Source organism: Meriones unguiculatus (genome assembly GCF_030254825.1).
Source record: "Meriones unguiculatus strain TT.TT164.6M chromosome 13 unlocalized genomic scaffold, Bangor_MerUng_6.1 Chr13_unordered_Scaffold_34, whole genome shotgun sequence".
NCBI classification, from domain to species: domain Eukaryota; kingdom Metazoa; phylum Chordata; class Mammalia; order Rodentia; family Muridae; genus Meriones; species Meriones unguiculatus.
In genome coordinates, this window is record NW_026843646.1 from 12,003,354 (window position 1) to 12,021,381 (window position 18,028).

Sequence of the window (18,028 nt, forward strand, 5' to 3'; positions counted from 1 at the left end):
ACTTCTTTGTTGACTGACCCTCTTCTGTTTCTTTGGGTGTAAGTGTAGCTGAGACGTGCAGGGGTAAGTAATGTCTCTGACAAACAGGCATCAAGGACAGATGCCTGCCCTACCTTGGTTTGGATAAGGAAGTGTTTCCACAGATAGCCCTGTTTGCTCACAGGTCTGTTTTGAAGGCCCCAAAGCTCATTCTGGGTCTCAGTGTCTTATTCTTCAGCCTCATTTTGCACTTAAAGGATGTTTCAGATAAAACCTAAGCTTGTTTTCTGCTTCAGTTGTGTACCTGTGTACCGGCTGGAGAGTGTTAGAAGACTTTGTCTTTCATCTCAGGAGGAGGTCAATGTAAACAAGGCTGTCAATGCTTCATTGTCCTCAGCGGGAAGGCTGGGTGAGAGAGGAAACTGGCTGGGAGTTTGCAAGCAGGCTTTCCAGAAGAAAATGAATTGCTCAGTGTCTCATTCCACTCATGTATAAAACAATGTAGGTGAAACTGGCTTTAGGCCCAAGAAAGCTGACCCAAATGGGCATTCAGTGACAAGTCAGCAGTGCAGCCTGGAGAATGTTCCAGAGAATGGAACAGGCCCTACTACAAGATGCTTCACACAGAACTTCAGGCAAAATGTGTCTCTAGCATGCCTGCACACAGCATGTGCTCTTGGTTGCCTGAGACCTCTCCAACTCTCTCCTCACTCCTGAGACTGTCACAGCTTACTGAGGTTGTCTGCGCCATTCCACGGCTCCTGCCACCTATCTTTCTTTAGCCTGTGCTGGCCCCTGCTCTTTCTGTTTCTCTTTGAGGCTAGACTATTGCACAAAGGGGGTTTGTGTTAGGGCACAGTACTGGGATGTGCTGGAATCTCTGGCAGTCAAAACAAATGTCTCTACAGGCATCTTACTAGGCTTTGGGGGATATCGATCCAGCAAGGGATCCAGTAACCAATCAGCAGTGTGACCAGGGGGAGGCCATATCCACTTCATGGTTACTGAGAAGAAAAATGGGATTTTGCCACAGAAGATGTCCTAGAGTGTTAAAGCTAGCTCTAAACATGCACCACAGTCCTCTCTGTATTTTCAGTATTACAGTCTGCTATAATGGATGGTAGAGACAAGTGAGTTAAGGGCTGTTTCAGTAGGGACCTTTGAAAGAGAAGTGGACATCCCAAGAGACAGGTTCCATGGAAGCTGATGGAATAGTTGATTTGGGGCTACACTAGCTGATCTTGCAGCCAGTTCATTCTACACCACTCACTTGCCATATACAAGTGCTCACTTTATGTATGCATGGATGGATACATGTATGTCTGTGTGCATGAGTGTGCACATGTGTGCCTGTCTGTATGTGAGTTTGCACATATGTGCACAGGTATACTTCTAGGCACACATACTGGTTTTCTGTACACATTGGCAAATGGTCTTGGGCAATATTTTATGATACTTCCTGCAGCAGTGTTTGTTTTATTTCCTTAATACCTATTTTTAGTGAATGTCTTTTGTTTTAAGTGATAAGTAAGCTTTTTAATGTTACAAATGGTTATTACTGATTTTATAGTAAGTAGACTGCAAAAGAAACACTAGGATAGCAGTTGTGGGAAAGACTGTCAGCTAAACAGGGAGGATTGGTGATATCATACAGAAAATGTTTTCTTTTCGGGGGTTGCTGTTACGTTTATACCCAACAGATATCTGCAGGCTTCAGGAGGGGGTCTCAGCAGCTCAGTCTATATCACAGGATGTTTGGGATTTTTTTTTTGGTGGCCAGAAAACACAGACCAATGGTCCACAAAGCACATGTGTTAATATTGTGCATTTATGAATTATTCTAAATTTTAACATTTTCACCCATGTTTAAAAATAAAGAGTTTTTAGTTTGTTTGTAGCATTTTTTTTGGAGATAGGGTCTCCCTGTGCTGCCTTCTGGGGTGTGGGATTATAGGCCTAAACTATAATACCAGGCTTCATCATTATCATCATCATCACTATTGTTGTTGTTATCACTATTGTTGTTGTTATTATTATTATTATTATTATTATTATTATTATTATTAGATGCAGGTTTTTTAATTATTTTGATAATTAAGAATTCTAGAGGCACTGGGCCTAAGTTTTCAAGGTTGTAAGTGGCTTTCATGATCAGTGACATTATCCTAGTGCTACTCTGTTCTGGAACTTTCTCTGCCCAGCCCTGGGTATACATTTGAATTTTTATGCACTATGGCATCCACCCGAGGTTCAGGTCTTTGCTAGCTTCCACTGTTGGGAGGTAGCAACACAATGAGATTTAAAATGTTTCTCATGTGTATGTGCCAAGTACTTTACCCACTGGGCCTTCTCCTTAGCCCCTCTTCTAATGTTGTGTTTATTGTTTGTGTGTGCGCACACTCCTGTGTGGTCCTTAAAATTGACCCCAGGACTTCCCATGTGCTAGGCAAGTGCTCTGCTTCTGAGGACCTTACGCAGCCCTGCCTCTTAGCCCTGCATCTGTCTTTCCTCTGGAGCAAGCAGGAGAAAGGAGAGGACACCAACACTGAGTCATTTAGCTTCCTTTAGTAATGGGAACAACATTTGGCCAGGAATGTGCTCAAGTTCTGTGGTGGTCCCAGGCTCTGGCCATGGTCCCAAGCTGGCTGCCTGCTTCAGGCCTAGTGGCTGCAAGGTTCCACCTCTCAGAGCCGGTTTTTCTGGTTGTGCCACAGTGGCTTTCTGGTAGGTGACTCAAGCAGGCTAAACAGTCTTGGACAGGACCTGTTCCCTTCGGGGTCTGTGCAGTCTGGAGGACCATGCACTGTGCATTGTCTCAGGTTCTTGGTGTGTAGATGGTGGAGTTCTGAGTGTCCCCACTGTCCCCACAGGTGGGCATGGGTCCTGGCCAGTGCAGCAGAAGGCACCTGCAGTGAGGTACAGCTGTGGCCTAGACCTGGCACCAGAGTTTCCAGCATTTGTGTTTATTTTTTCTGGGGACAGGGGTGGTTTTTAAGCCAAGCTGTGTGGCCCAGACTGGCTCAGAACTCACAGCAATCCTCTTGTCTCAGCCTTCCAAATGCTGGTATTACAGGCATTGCCGGCTTCCAGCATCTCATGTCCCCTTCCTCAGTTTTATTTGCCGAGCTGTGGAATGGTGGGGAGTCAGGGTAAACACTCCACAGATGCCTGAGGTCCCACCCAGAGGGTTATGATGGGACAGCTTCTGAGCCTTACTTTCTCACATGACTCTCACCTGCAGGGCATTCCGATTTTAAGTTTTAAGTCAAACACTGGTACTAGAAAGCAGGTTTGCCAAGCACAAATCTCCAAGATGGTGATTTTTCACACAAGACTGTTGAGTCATTCAAGAGTAGTGAGCTTGGAGTACTGGTTCAGAGCATCTCTGCGACGGTGACATCACCCACACGGTGCAGCCCTAACTGCAGCTCTTTCTCAGGTTTCCAGGGAGAGTTCAAATGCCCCCTGCCTCTTCAGTGTTGCTCTCTCTTCCATACTGATTCCAAGGTTAACCTAGTCCCTGAGTGCTAGGATGTCTGTCATGGAGACCATACAGGAGACCAGCGTGAGCGTTAGAGTGCTGCAGAATTCCTTGCACTCTTTGCCTTGTTACCATATTAGGAGACCAGCACACTACACCCTTTGTTTTGTGTTTGCGCCTTCCTACTCTAGCAAATGCTAGGATGAGGGAGGTCACCCCTTCCCCAGTCTTTAAAAAAAAATCCCTCTGCAGCCAATATTTTGGAAGAATCTTAATTCAGTAAAAATATTTCTCAATAGGGATCGAGCATAACAAAAGTCCTCCCTCTTGATTAGTTTCTTTAGGTGTACAGATTTTAGTAGGTTTATCCTATATTATATGTCTATATGAGTGCAATCCCTATCCAGAAAAGCAAAGAGGATGAACATCAGAAGAAGGAGAAAAAGAGACCTCTGAAAGGCTCTGCCCTGTACACTATCAAAGCAGATACTGAGACTTATTGCCAACCTTTGGGCAGAGTGCAGGGAATCTTATGAAGGAAGTGGGAGACAGTAAGATCTGGAGAGGACAGGAGCTCCACAAGGAGAGCAACATAACCAAAAAATCTGAGCACAGAGGTCTTTCCTGAGATATACTCCAACCAAGGACCATGCATGGAGATAACCTAAGACCCCTACACAGATAATACCCCATGGCAGTTCAGTGTCCAAGTGGGGTTCCATAGTAATAGGAACAGGGACTGTCTCTGACATGAACTGATTGGCCTGCTCTTTGATCATCTCCTCCTGAGTGGGGAGCAGCCTTACCAGGCCACAGAAGAAGACAATGCAGTCACTCCTGATGAGACCTAATAGAATAGGATCAGAAGGAAGGAAAAGAAGACCTCCCCTAAGAGTGGACTTGGGGAGGGGCATGCATGCAGAGGGGGGAGGAAGGGAGGGATTGGGACGGGAGGAGGGAGGGAACCACAGGAAGGATACAAAATAAATAAAGTGTAATTAATAAAGAATTAAAAAATATTTCTCCTTCACCACCACTAAAGACGAGTCTATTACATCTTTCTTTAGAAAAATTTTTGTTTACTGTCTATTATTATTATTAATGTGTCTCTCTGTGTGAGCCTGGGTGCACAGGAGTGAGGACATGCATGTAGAGCTTAGAGGACACTTTCCCAGAGTTGTATCTCTCTTTGTACCTTGTTCTGAGTCAGGGTCTCTTGTCTCTGTCACCCTCCACAGTCCAGGCAGGAGGACATAAACTTCCTGTCTCTGCATCCCATCTCTCAGGAGGACTGTGGGATTACAGACACACCAGCATCCCTAACTCCCTATCTAGGTTGTGGGAACAGGTCTCAGATTGCCAAGCTTGTGTGGCAAGTAGTTTTGCCCACTAAGACATCTTGTTGGCCTTTCTTTTGACAAGTTTTAAAGAAAAACCTGCCAGGCTGTGGTGGTACATGCCTTTAATCCCAGTACTGGGGAGGTAGAGGCAGACTGATGTATTTATGAGTTTGAGGACATCCTGGTTTACAGAGCTAGTTCCAGGAGAGCCAGGGCTAAATGGTGAAACCCCATCTTGAAACAAACAAACAAAAGCAACCTAAAATAATTCAGTAATATTAAGCTGGCATAGTAGGGTATTCTTTGCTGCCTTTGGATTTAGCGTCTCTGCCTGTCAGGGTAGAACAAGGCTTCCTGTTTGATGCTGTCTGTCCTGTTTGCCTGAATACCTTCCACTAGCTGCACTTAAGGACTTGATGTGTCCCACTCATCCCTTTATTATTAGATTACCAGTGAATGTTCTTCCAGTCTCAGGAAGAGAGTTTCAGAAACACGTCTGTATCAACAGATGTTTAGGATGCAACTGGATGTACAGGGCTAAGAGATGTCATGGAGGACATTTCTTTGCATCTCAACTTCCAATTTGCATCCCAGTCCTGCAAGATTAGGTAGATGGAAGGGTGGATGCTACCCTCAGGCTCCTGTCCTACCCATCTTCATGGAAGCAAATCATCCATTACAATGAGACCAAAAAAAAGTGCTATAATTTTCCTTTTCCAATAATTGCAGAGTGCAACTTACATGGGCCCAGGAGGGAAGATGGGCATCAGCTTCACCTCCTCAGCAAAGCGGATTAAATGACTCTTCCTGCTTGGCCACAGGCCCCATGTTTAACATCCTCAGCCCCACAGCAGCCGGCCCCCAGAAAAGCTGGTGTGCTGTTTTAACACTTCAGAGCCCAGAGCTTTCCTTATCCTTATGCCCTGGAGCATTACTTGTTTGTATCATAAAAACCATTGTTAATCCCATCACTCAGGAGGCAGAGGCCAGGTGGATCTCTGTGGTTTGAGTCCAGCCTGGTCCACATAGTGAGTTTCAGGATAGCCAGGACTACACAGAGAAACCCTGTCTTGAAAAACCAAAAAGAACTACCACCACCAACAATAACAAAAGCCCAAACCATTGACCAGAATGGACGTAGCTACTACTTCAGATATTTTGCTCTCTTCAGCTGAGTGCTTGTATGTGTGTAGACTAACTTGACATCAACAATCTCTGCTGAATGTGTGTGTACGTGCCCACTCACACATGCGTGCTCTGAATAGCCTAACATTAGTGGGTCTTTCTACTCTGTACATACTAAAGAGCAGCATTTCCCAAGACTGCAGTTCTGAGGTATTTAACTGGGTTCTTTCTACCTTTACACATTTATTCTCTATCTACTCACCTCTCTAGTTCTTTCTCTGGTATCCTGAAATTTATTTTCACATTTATGGGCTTGTGTTTTTCTTTTATACTTTTTTCCTGTCATGAATAGTAGAGACTTTTTGTTCTTTTCCTTTTGTTCAAAACCATGCAAGAGGCCCAGCATCTAACACACAAACAAAACTAAGATGGAGATTATTTTCAGAGAAGATGAAGGTATGTGCAACTTAAGCAATCAAATAAGCAAACACACTGCAAGTTGTTCTGACCTTCACACACACCCCACAGGAGAGAGAGGAGGAGGAGGAATGGAGAGAGAGAGAGAGGATTTAGAATAAAAAGTTGTCTGTAAGCTTGTACCTGTAGAAACCCATCAGGTGATTGTGGCCATGGCGTGCTGACATTTCCCCTGAGCCCTGCTTCCTTACTAGTCTACTTCTAATTAATGTTAAGTATCTGAGTTTGCTCTAATATTTAAAAGATGTCATCTAAAGCTGAGGCTGTTTTTTGAGGAGTGGTTGTTGAGATGGCTGGCTGATGACAACTGAAGATAAGAGGTCTCCATCCATCTGTAAATCTGTCTCTGAGGAAGACAAAAGCCAATGGGAAGCAGTGCCTAGCAGCACCTGTACTATAGGGCAAGTAGGCAGAGTCAGTGTGTAGAGATCTGAGGACCTGTGTCCTGTAGAGCAACTTCCCTTGTCTCTCCTCCTGTGTGTTGGTTTCTTCCTTCAGGTGCTCCTCTCTCAAGGTGCAGCTAGTGGTGAGCAAGCCCCACCCAGTCCCTGCATGTGAGCCAGGAGTGGACAGTACAGTCCCTCTGAGTTTAAGAGACAACTTGTTAACAGAGCAGGTCTGTGATGGCAGTGACATTTCACTACAAGAAAGCAGTGAAATGGGGAGAACAGAATTTTTTAATCTTGTACAACTTTATAGTTACTTTAGGTGAGTGAGATTATGCTAATTAAAAGCTATCCTTAAACTCAGTACCTATCATGTCTCAGGTTTGCTATTTCTTTTCTTCCTCCTCCTCTTTCATTTTTTCATTTTAATTTTTATTTGGGTGTGTGTGTGTTTGTATGCATTTCCCGTAGAGGCCAAAAGAGGCTGTCAGATTCCCCTTGAACTGGAGTTATAGGCAGTTGTAAACTTCCAAATGAAAGACTCCCAGGAGCCTATCTAGACGGGGAGACCCCGCTTCCCAAGGAACAGCGAGACCAGCCTTCGGATGCAAGCCGCAAGAGGTTTATTTTGATACACGGGTACCCGGGGTGACCAAGCCTATCGGAGGACTTGCGCGCCTCTCGGTTGGGGTGACAGGTTTTTATAGGGCTCGGGAGCAGGAGGCGCGGTTACAGAAGCGAGAAGCATAGTTACAGGGGTCTGATTGGGTGGTTTGAACAAAGCCGTAGTTAAGTCACGTACCCAGAACAGGGAAGGCGGGAAGGCAGATTGTGAGCCGAGTCACGTACCCACCCGGAACCGGGAAGGTGGGAAAGAATGCAGCGAGGTAGCTCTTCCCTCAGGGAACTTACTGCTATACCGCACCTACTCTACATAGTGTTAACAATCGCTGCTCATCTTTTGGTCTCTCATTTCCCCCTTTCCTACGATCATTTGAAGACCCAATCTTGGGTCTTCCAGATATGACCCCTTGTATCTTATAGATTATTTTTTATAATGGGATCTGGGGTCCCTTCAGGGTGGATATAGGGGTAGTAAGCCAAGGAGAACTATTACAGGATCTCTCTAGGCTTTTAGCCCAGTTGCTGCAATATTAGTGTCCATTTCAGCTAAGCAGATGTCCAAGACAATAGCTAATGCCAGGGAGCCCCTTTTGACTTAGCATTTCAGCCTGCTAGGGGGAATTTGGGCGTAGATCCGTCTTCTGGAGCTTCTTCGAGCTGACCGTTGGACCGTAGGCATCAGGGGCTAGGAAGGCTGAAATGCCAGTCAAAGGCTGGGCAATGGGGAAGTCCCAAGCATCTGGTTCATTGATCCACCCGAAGAGGCAGGGAGCAATCATGTCAGTTTCCAGGAAGTCCAGATCTCAGCTTGCAGTCCACAGCTGATCCCGGACAGAGTTAAACAGGTGAAGATCTGCTGAGACAAATTCAGACTGGAGAGAGAAGTTAAAATTTGTCTATTAAATGGGAAAGATCAGGGAAAATCTCATCTGCGATCCTTTTGAGCTATGCCAGATCCAGGTCACATCCTGAAACTCACATGAAATTTTAGTACACAAAAGGAAATATACATAATTTTAAATACTCAGAAAAGTAACATCTCAGCAAATCAAACATTTTGAGAGTAACAGGTAAAACTGCATCCCACTGAATGAGTATCAGTTAGCTGTTTGTTTTATAACCTTTATACACAACCTAAGTGTGTCCACAGTAACATTTTTTTGTGGGCATAGCTGTTTGTAATTAGTCACGAATGAAGCTTGGCCATTCTTATACACTCAGCATATACTTTTAGTTTTCACTTTTACTTTTATGTTTACACTGGAAAGTTAGGCAGAAATACATTACTGGCTTTTAGTGCTAAACCCTGGATGCTTGGACTTTCCTTAACAAAGCAACTAGAAGGAATAGGTTTAGGATATTTCTGTGTCAAAATCTACCCCAGAAATGGCAGATATTAAGAATACCATACTAAAAGCTATGACTTTTGGGTCAGATACACACATTAAACAGATGTTTTTAAAATAACAAGAAGCACCTTTAGTCTATCTTCAGAAGCCAACAAAGGAAATTAAAATCTTAACCTGGTGACTGAATAATAAGCAGTTATTGCTCCATCAACTTATCAGAACTCTATTGATCAATGTCAACACTCTGAACTTTTAAAATTTTATAACATAAGCACAACAGTAGCAAAGGGGGGAGAAATTTAAAATATTTCCCATTTTTAATCTGCTTTAATTATATCTTAAAAAAACTACTTAGACTCTCCAATCTTTTGAATTTATCAACCCTGAAACATTTTTTTAAACTAAATAATAACACTCTAGATTTTTACAACCTAAACTCCTATATTCTCAGACTCTATATAAGCTCCACTTATTTATCATAAGACATGAGTCCTGTGAGCAAGGCAAACCTGTCTTTTTTTCTAAATAAGGTATCTAGTACTCTGTGGTTCTAGCTAATGAGTTGATCAATGAGCTAACAGTCGATCTAATTGTCTTTTCTCTAGCTGCAAAGCTACCGTAAGCTTAGCATAGCCGTCAAGGTGTTCAGAGACCTGAGAAGGATAAATTATAAGCTAAATAAATACCAATCCACGTGCCAATCAAAATGACAGGGATGACTAGTTAGCCCATTACCTAGGCAGTGTCCCTGGCTCCTGTGTTTCAGCATCCTGAACAGACGCAGTTCTGCCAGGCACATAAGATGAGAGACTGTTTCTGTGGAGAAAGAAACGAGAGAATGGCCTCACCTCGCCCTTAGCAATGTGAAACATTGACTCCAGGTGTCCACAGTTTTGGCTGGGCCCTAACAGTAGGCCAGTTGAGGCAGTATTGCCCAGTGGTTAGCATACCACAATCCAGAGTAGCATTCATCTGTCGTTGTGCCCAAATCTTCTCAGAGACCTTGGGGGACCTACTGCCAGGATTGCGGGACTTCCTGTCACAATAAGCTTACACATGTTAAAATGCCTAATTCAGATTTCTGACAAGCTTGAGGGCCAGCATATCCGAGTTACTCTGTTTTTATCATCTGCTCTAAACTGTGTCCTATAAAACAGAATGCTATGATCTCAAATTCTAGCATATTTTCGAGATGCATGTCCTAGAAGTATATATTTTAAGACAAATAGACAAGAGACTAGGTAAGGCTCAACTGCAGTATTTAGCATGACTTTAAATCTGTTCTTTCTGAACTAAAATCAAAGCAAACCTTTTAATCGGATACAGTTTATAGAGAGGCTAGCTAATCTTGATGCTCCTACCACTTGCATTAAAATTGAACATTAAAAAGCTTTGCATTTAGCACTAATGACTAAACATATCTCCGGACCAGCATGGCGGCTGGCCACGTGTAACCGAACTGAGCTGGAATCCTTAAACAAACATGGCAGCCAAACTACAGCTTTACGAGCTCTCCATTGCTGAACCATCATGGCGGCTGGCCATGTGCTAGCATTAGCACAGGCTGTGACTGACAATACCAAACATGGCCATTAGGTGCTGATGATACAGCAAACACTTCGGAGCTTCCATAATCCCCCACAACCAAAAGTTCCCAGTAATCGAACAAGCTTTAGAACCAACTACATAACAGAACAATTTTAAACTGTAATTATTTTAGCCATACCAAACCTATCAGCTAAAATTTTTTCCTTAAAAGAGCATAAAAAAACATTTTGTAATGAGGAATCACCAGCCTTTTAAATGAAGTATCACATTTTAAAATACAGTTTTTCTTTAAATCATATTAACTCTCTGGCTTTTTATAACACATCCACTAACCTTCTGCAACATGCTATATACATTTAGATTTCTAGCTTTTCTTTTCTGGCTTAACCAGACATGCTTACTTTTTTGCTCTCTTTCTTGCTTTTTAGACAACATAAAAACTCTCACTAAAATCCTTTCCATTCTGACATGATCCTGCCGAAGCCCAGAGTCTACGTACGATTTGCTTTTTATAGGCAAAGCAAAAGCAAGTTACATTACTATAAAGAGGAGTTCTGAAACTGCCAATTTTTTTTTTAAAATAACTTTCCTGCATCTGATAACATAAAGGTAACAACCAAACTCTAAGGAACTTAGAACAAGCTTTAAGGAACTTGGTGAAACTTCCCCTTTTCTTTGTCTCAAGATAAAGAACAGGGTGTAAACATGTTTTTTTTATAAACAAAGCAGCTTATCAAACAAACAGCTCTCCATAAGATACATTTCAAAAACTGCAATTTTCTCAGTCATAGTCATACCCAAATGTCTGATAAACTTTAAACAATTTTTTAAAACCCGTTTTTGCAATATTAAAACAAAGTGCCCCTTTTGTAGAAGTCACAAGGCATAAACATAATCTTTAAAATTAAAACCAGATTTTAAAACCAGAATTTACCAGTGCAAGCAATTTAATTTTTAAAACCAATACCAATTTAAAATAAGCTATCCTTTTAACCTAGAAGGAAATGAGAATTATTTGACCAAGGTTTTTCTTTTTTTTTTTTTTATCCATACCAAGATGGTGGTTACATTATAAAATCACATGGTGAAGTCAAGATGGCGGCGAGACACTGAGACACTTTAGACCACGTGGCAGCCTATACAATATGCGCTTATGGATCTAATAAGGCGCATAGGCACACATTTTAAACAAATTTCGTGAGGCCTTTCAGAACAGAAAACAAAAGGTAGACAGACAAACAACACTCACTACACTTATGACAAAAATCAGGCAGACAGAAGACAACACAAACCGCGCGGTACGAGATCGGTGCCAAAGCGAACACAAAAATTCAGATGGAGACAGTGTTGGAGGTCCGGTTCCTCCGTCTCCCAGATGAAGCACGAAGCCTTCTCTCAGGGGCGTCGCCCCAAAGAGTCCCACTCGGCTCGTGTTTCCAGACAGGAGGGAACCCAAGAAGGGTTACCTTTCAGACGGGGAAGCAAATGATTCCCCTACCAGGCACTCCTGAGACGTCTCCCAGGAGGCACGGAAAAGAAGTCCAAGCCCGTCGGCTCCTTCTAGTTTCCGTCTGATACAGATGACCTGGCCAAGTCCAGACCACAGGGGGACTCGAACCCCCTGGAAATGAACTCACACAAAGACAGACCGTTCTGTGAGACACAAGACTCACAGAACAAGAAGCCGGCAGGTCTTACCTCCCGACGCTGGGTCGGTGGTCCCTGGGCGGGGGTCTCAGATCTTGGTGGGACCTCCAAATGAAAGACTCCCAGGAGCCTATCTAGACGGGGAGACCCCGCTTCCCAAGGAACAGCGAGACCAGCCTTCGGATGCAAGCCGCAAGAGGTTTATTTTGATACACGGGTACCCGGGGTGACCAAGCCTATCGGAGGACTTGCGCGCCTCTCGGTTGGGGTGACGGGTTTTTATAGGGCTCGGGAGCAGGAGGCGCGGTTACAGAAGCGAGAAGCATAGTTACAGGGGTCTGATTGGGTGGTTTGAACAAAGCCGTAGTTAAGTCACGTACCCAGAACAGGGAAGGCGGGAAGGCAGATTGTGAGTCGAGTCACGTACCCGGAACAGGGAAGGCGGGAAGGCAGATTGTGAGTCGAGTCACGTACCCAGAACAGGGAAGGCGGGAAGGCAGATTGTGAGCCGAGTCACGTACCCACCCGGAACCGGGAAGGCGGGAAAGAATGCAGCGAGGTAGCTCTTCCCTCAGGGAACTTACTGCTATACCGCGCCTACTCTACATAGTGTTAACAATCGCTGCTTATCTTTTGGTCTCTCACAAACATGGGTGCTAGGAACCAAGTTTGGATCCTCTGGAAGAGCACTGAATGCACTTAATTGCTGAATCATTTTTCCAGCCTCATCTAGCTGTCTCTTTTCCAGTATTTCTTTTTTCATCTGAGATGTCTAACAGGTGCTGTTGTTGAGTCAAGCTTTCATGTAGCAGAGGCTGGCTGTGATCTCTTGATAATCCTGCCACCATTGCCCAGTGCTGGAATTACAGGCTTGTGCAATCACACCCTGCTTTATTGGTGCTCTGTGCCAAGTACAGGGCTCTTAGAAAGCTAAACTTCTGAGTCTGGAGATGACTTAGTGGTTAAGAGCACTAGTCTTGTAGAGGACCCAAGTTCTATTTCCAGCACTCACATGGTGGCTCACAACCATCTGTGACTCCAGCTTTGAAGGGTCTGATGCTTCTAAACTCATAGAGCCTGGGCCATGCAAATGGTATACATACATACATACATACATACACACACACACCACATACACACACCACGCACACACACGCAAAACACTTCTGTTCATAGAATAAAATGCATAAATCTGAAAAGTAATTTACAAAAATCTAAATTTGGTAGTCATGGTGTACCTTCCTAGGGCATGCTTCTAAATGGACTCTCCCTTGAACTCTTCCTTGAACTCCTGGACACCAGAGGAGGGGACAAGATGTGCAAACATTGGTTTTCAGAATGCACAGAGAGAGAGAATGGACTGCCTAAAGGATGCCATAGTTCCGGGTGAGCAAGGTTCATAACTTTGCTGGTTCCCTACCCCACAGCATCAACAGGAAGTTGATGCCTTTTCTTAGGGAGCTTCTATGGCAGTTAAAAGATAAAGCCGTTTGTGCAGAAGTTACCATTCACTTAGACTAAGTTAGTATTTTGCTTAACTTAGGCCGATTTTAAGCAGGTTATCTGATAGAGAATATTATAGGGCATCCCATGGTCTCAAAAGTAAAGAGAGCACTGGGAGAGGCTCCTGGGAGAGGTCTCAGAAGGATTGAGTTACACACAGCCGAGCAGGGCAAATGGCGTTTTTATGGGTTTGCTGGGGCGTGGTGTGGGCGGAGGGAGCTTTAAAAGGGAAAGACAAACATTTGCTGGAATCTGTGGTATTGAACTTAAACAAAGCCTTGCCTTTGTTCCTCTTTTATAAGGTAAGGGCTGACAGGAAAACTGGAGCTAATGCTTGTGAACAAGGAGTAATCTTTGGATGGCATCTCACCGAAGATATCAGTTGATCTTTTGTTAGTGTGGAGCAGCCATGGTCTCTGCCCTGCATTCTACTTACAGCTCTGAACTTCACAGCTATAAACTATTGTGTTGTGCAGAGAATTGGATTACACACTTGGATTTCATGACATAATGGTGTGTGCCTGTGTGCACAATGACTAATATTTGTTCAGCAATTACTATATATCAGGCACCCTGCTAGGCCTTTATACGTATTATCCAATTATTCGTGATTCTAACCAGGTGACAGCTTTCATCTGAGGAGTGAGTTGAAGTTAGTAGCTTACCTCAGTAACACAGCAAATTCACAACAGAGCCAAGCAAGTCTAGGCTGAGCACAGTCCTTCCATAGTGCTGGTCTATGTTGGGAGGACTGTGAAGGGACATCTCCACTCTCATGGCCAGGGAGACAAGGGTGTATTTGAGGCAGCAGATGAGATACCAGTTTTGAGAGATGGGATTCCTGGCCAGGCACAGGTCCTGCTCTCAGAGAAGCTAAGACAGGCCTGGAACTAAGGTGAACTTCCAAGACTCTTGCCTCCACCTCCCAGCACTGGTATCACAGGCAGGAACCACTGAGGCATGGCTTTTTCTTCTCCACTTTCAGCTGGAGAAAACAACTTAAGCAGCAAATTTATGTTCCTGTGTACAGTTGTATACAAAAACCACACAGACATTCACACTGGCATTGGTTATAAACTAAAAGCTGGAAACAGCCTAATTGGGGGGGGGGATTTCTCATGCTATATGTAAGCATTTTTAAAGAGACACAGCTATCAGATTTCATCATTATGTGGGAAAAGTGAGAATTGGGAATATGTGTTCTCTTCTGCCCTTTGAGAATAGGACAGAACTCACATTTGCATAGTACACTGAGGTACTTGACTGGGGAGCAAGGGCGGGAGAGTGTTTGCAGTTTTGCTTTTGGTGCCTTTTGAGTTTTGTATTGGATTGGAGCATTACAAAGTTTTTAGATCTGGGGATGTGGCTAAGTTGCTAGGTTGCTCACCTGGTATGTGCAAAGCCCAGGTTTTGATCACCAGCCACACACATACCAGGGATATATGAGGCCCTATCCAGAGAGGGTGTGATAGAGAGAAAGAGAGGACAAGAAAGCAAAACCACCAAAAAGTTGACTGAATTTACACTTAAATTCCCACAACAGGGAGCTTGTCAATGTGTGAAGCAGTCACTGTTAGGCAGTGTCCAAGGCCCTCCTCATCCTAGTATGCTGCTGTGTAAGATCCAATGGGGTGGCAGAGCTGAACAGTGAAAATTGGAGATGAATGGAGTCTCTGGCCTAGACATCCCTCCTGCTAAGTTCTGTGGAGAAGTAGACTTAATGATTTTTTTTTTGAGACAGGGTTTCTCTGTGTTGTTCTGGCTGTCTTGGAATTCACTATTTAGACTGGGATGTCCTTGAACTAAAAATCCCACCTTCCTCTGCGTCCCAGTGCTGGGATTAAAGGCATGCACCACCAGTCAGCCGATTTGATATTTTAAAAATAAATTTACCTTGATTTAATGTTTGTTTAATCATTGAGGCTTAGAAACTGGAGTCATCTGAGGTTGGCTTTACAAACTCCCTGAGGAAAAATCTGGCCAGGATAGGGTAGTGTCCCCCTGAAAGAGCAGGGTTGGGGGCCCCTGTGGTGCAGTAGAGCTACCTGAGCAGTGCACAGGGGTGGTCTGCTTGACTGCTCTGGCTCTGAGGAAGAACAGTTACAAAGATGAGCATCATGGAGGTTGGCTGTGGGCTGTGTGGTGGGTGGCGAGGTTGGGGAAGCTCCTTACTTTTGCTTGCATGGTTCCTTTCCGGTTGAAAAGTATGGCCTCATTTAAATACCATAGCACCAAAGTGGGGATTATTAGAGCTTCTCAAAAGACAGGGTCTGCAAGAAGGAGGGCTGGCTGAAGGAGCTTCCTTCTGCTCCTTCCTTCCTTCCTTCCTTCCTTCCTTCCTTCCTTCCTTCCTTCCTTCCTTCCCTCCCTCTCCCCTTCTCTTTCTTTCTTTTTTCATTCTTTCGTTCTCTCTCTCTCTGTTTTTGTTCAAGACTTTCACCCTGCTCTCAGCTGTAGAGAAAGCTGGCATCTTCTAACCCCCTCACTGCAGGTGACACCACTTACCACTTGCTTTGGAGGCTGTAGCCGAAGCCTCTGGCTCCCTGGGGAGCCCTGTGCCCTTTCACTACCAGCCTGCCTGGCCCAGGTTTGTCTTACATTTTTAATGTTTCACCTACTCTGGAAGGGTGTGAACCCTGCCACTCCGGAGCCCCACTGCTTTTCTCAGGTCTCACTGGGCCTCTTACTGGGTACTGTGGCCCACACCTACTTGTCCCACTTGACCCATGACACACGGGCCCCAGGGCAGCTTCGGCGCTGATTCCAGGGATCTCCGCATCCTGCAGCCTTTGTTCTCACCCCTGATTCCTACAGGGAGCCTTCCCAGTTAAGCTCTTTACTTCTTTGCAAGTTCTCATAGCAAGTATGGTTTGTATTGTTCAACTAATTATGCTTGTTCCACAACACTGACTAGAACTGGGCATGAGCAGTGCTCTTGTCCCGGGAGCAGGGCCTGCTGTTAGAGAGCCTCTGTGCTTCTCATCTGTAGCCCTTCCAAGGGTGTGAGCATGTGTGGATAGGGAGGTGGTTTGCTGGACGGACAGACAGACAATCATGCTGACTATGTTGTTGGTCTTATCGTAGCTATACTGCTACCTCAGTCACTAGGTAGGTAAATAGGCACGCAGACGCGCTGTCAGGTAGCTTCAGAGGGTATATCCGGTCAGCAGTGACCCACTGTGTGGTCTTGACAACTTCAGCTACTCTGTCAGTCTCAGCTTCTAGGTACTATTATGAAAGCACGATTGTGCATAAAGGAAAAATGCATATTTGGAAAAAAAATTATGTTTCTTAACTCATTGAGTAAATACTTGATGAGGAACCTAAGCCTGGCAGAATGAAGCTGACCTGAGACAGAGAAATGGCCTTTTGGGCTTTTGCCCTCATGGAACAGGTAACTAAACACATTAAATTCAAATACTTCTTCAGTGTATGAAGAAAACAGAAAAGAGAAATGCAGTCAAGTATGCCTCTGGATGGGAAGGAGAGAAAAGTAACTCTGGCTTGTGTGTCTGAAGAGTTAGTATTGAACTGAAGTCTCAAAGGGGGCGGGGTAGTCGTCCAGTCGTCCAGTGTGGATCTGCAGAGACAGCAGACCAAAGTGCCCTGAAATGGACCAGATTTGACGTGCTCTGAAAACAACAACAGAAAACACACTGGTGGTGGAAAAACAGAAAAACCATGGCAGGGTAGAATGTGAGAGCAACTCAAATGTTCATCTGTGTATTCAGACGCACTTGTAGCATGTGTAAAAAATAAAATACATTGTAAGAATGAAAGATAAAACAAACAAAAAAAAGAAATACAGTAATCATATCTACAAGTGCTGTATAATCGGAGGCTTCAGGAAATCCTGAAATCCTGAACAAAACAGCAAAGGGGCCTGAGAGCAGGTGTGGGGGCTGGTCTTGCCTTGCTATCCTCACCTCTGAGCACACTGCCAGCACAGGAGGATGCTTGTCACTGCTGGGTGAGTCACAGCGTGAAGTGAGTGATAGCTCACATTTTATTATGTTCTTGCTTGGCTAGAGTTTACTCTTACTTTTTTGCCTGTTTCATTTGTCATTCCATCTGCACTCATGTGGAAGAAAAATGACAAAATGTAAGGAAACTATCTAAAGGTCTTTAATAAGAACCAAGAACTAATCCCAGCACCTGGGAGGCAGAGGCAGAGGCAGAGGAAGAGGCAGGAGGATCTCTGAGTTCAGGACAGAGAACTATCTATCTAGTGTGTTCCAGGACAGCTAGAGCCACATAGTGAGATCCTGCCTAAGGAAGGAGAAGGGGAGAGAAGAAGGAGGAGGGGTGGGAGAAGGAGAGAGGGAGAAAGGGAAAGAAGGAGGGGGAGGAGAGGGAGGAAGAAGAAAAAAGAGGAGAGAAATTGGCACCAACACACTTACTTATTTATATAATATTCATGAAGGGAGAATGGGTTCTAGTGTTAAACTTATTTCTGGGTGCACACCCTACCTGTGGTTATTGCAATAAACCTGTGTGATTCTTTAGATGAGTTCTTTAGGATCCTGAGTATTAGGAAATACATTAATATATAAATAGCCTTTAGCCAGA

At 44.3% G+C, this 18,028-nt stretch overlaps 1 pseudogene; it reads left to right on the forward strand.

The window, feature by feature from the left end:
• The window catches only part of LOC132650922 (grainyhead-like protein 2 homolog), a 59,538-nt pseudogene that overhangs the window by 1,172 nt on the left and 40,338 nt on the right, over window positions 1-18,028 (forward strand).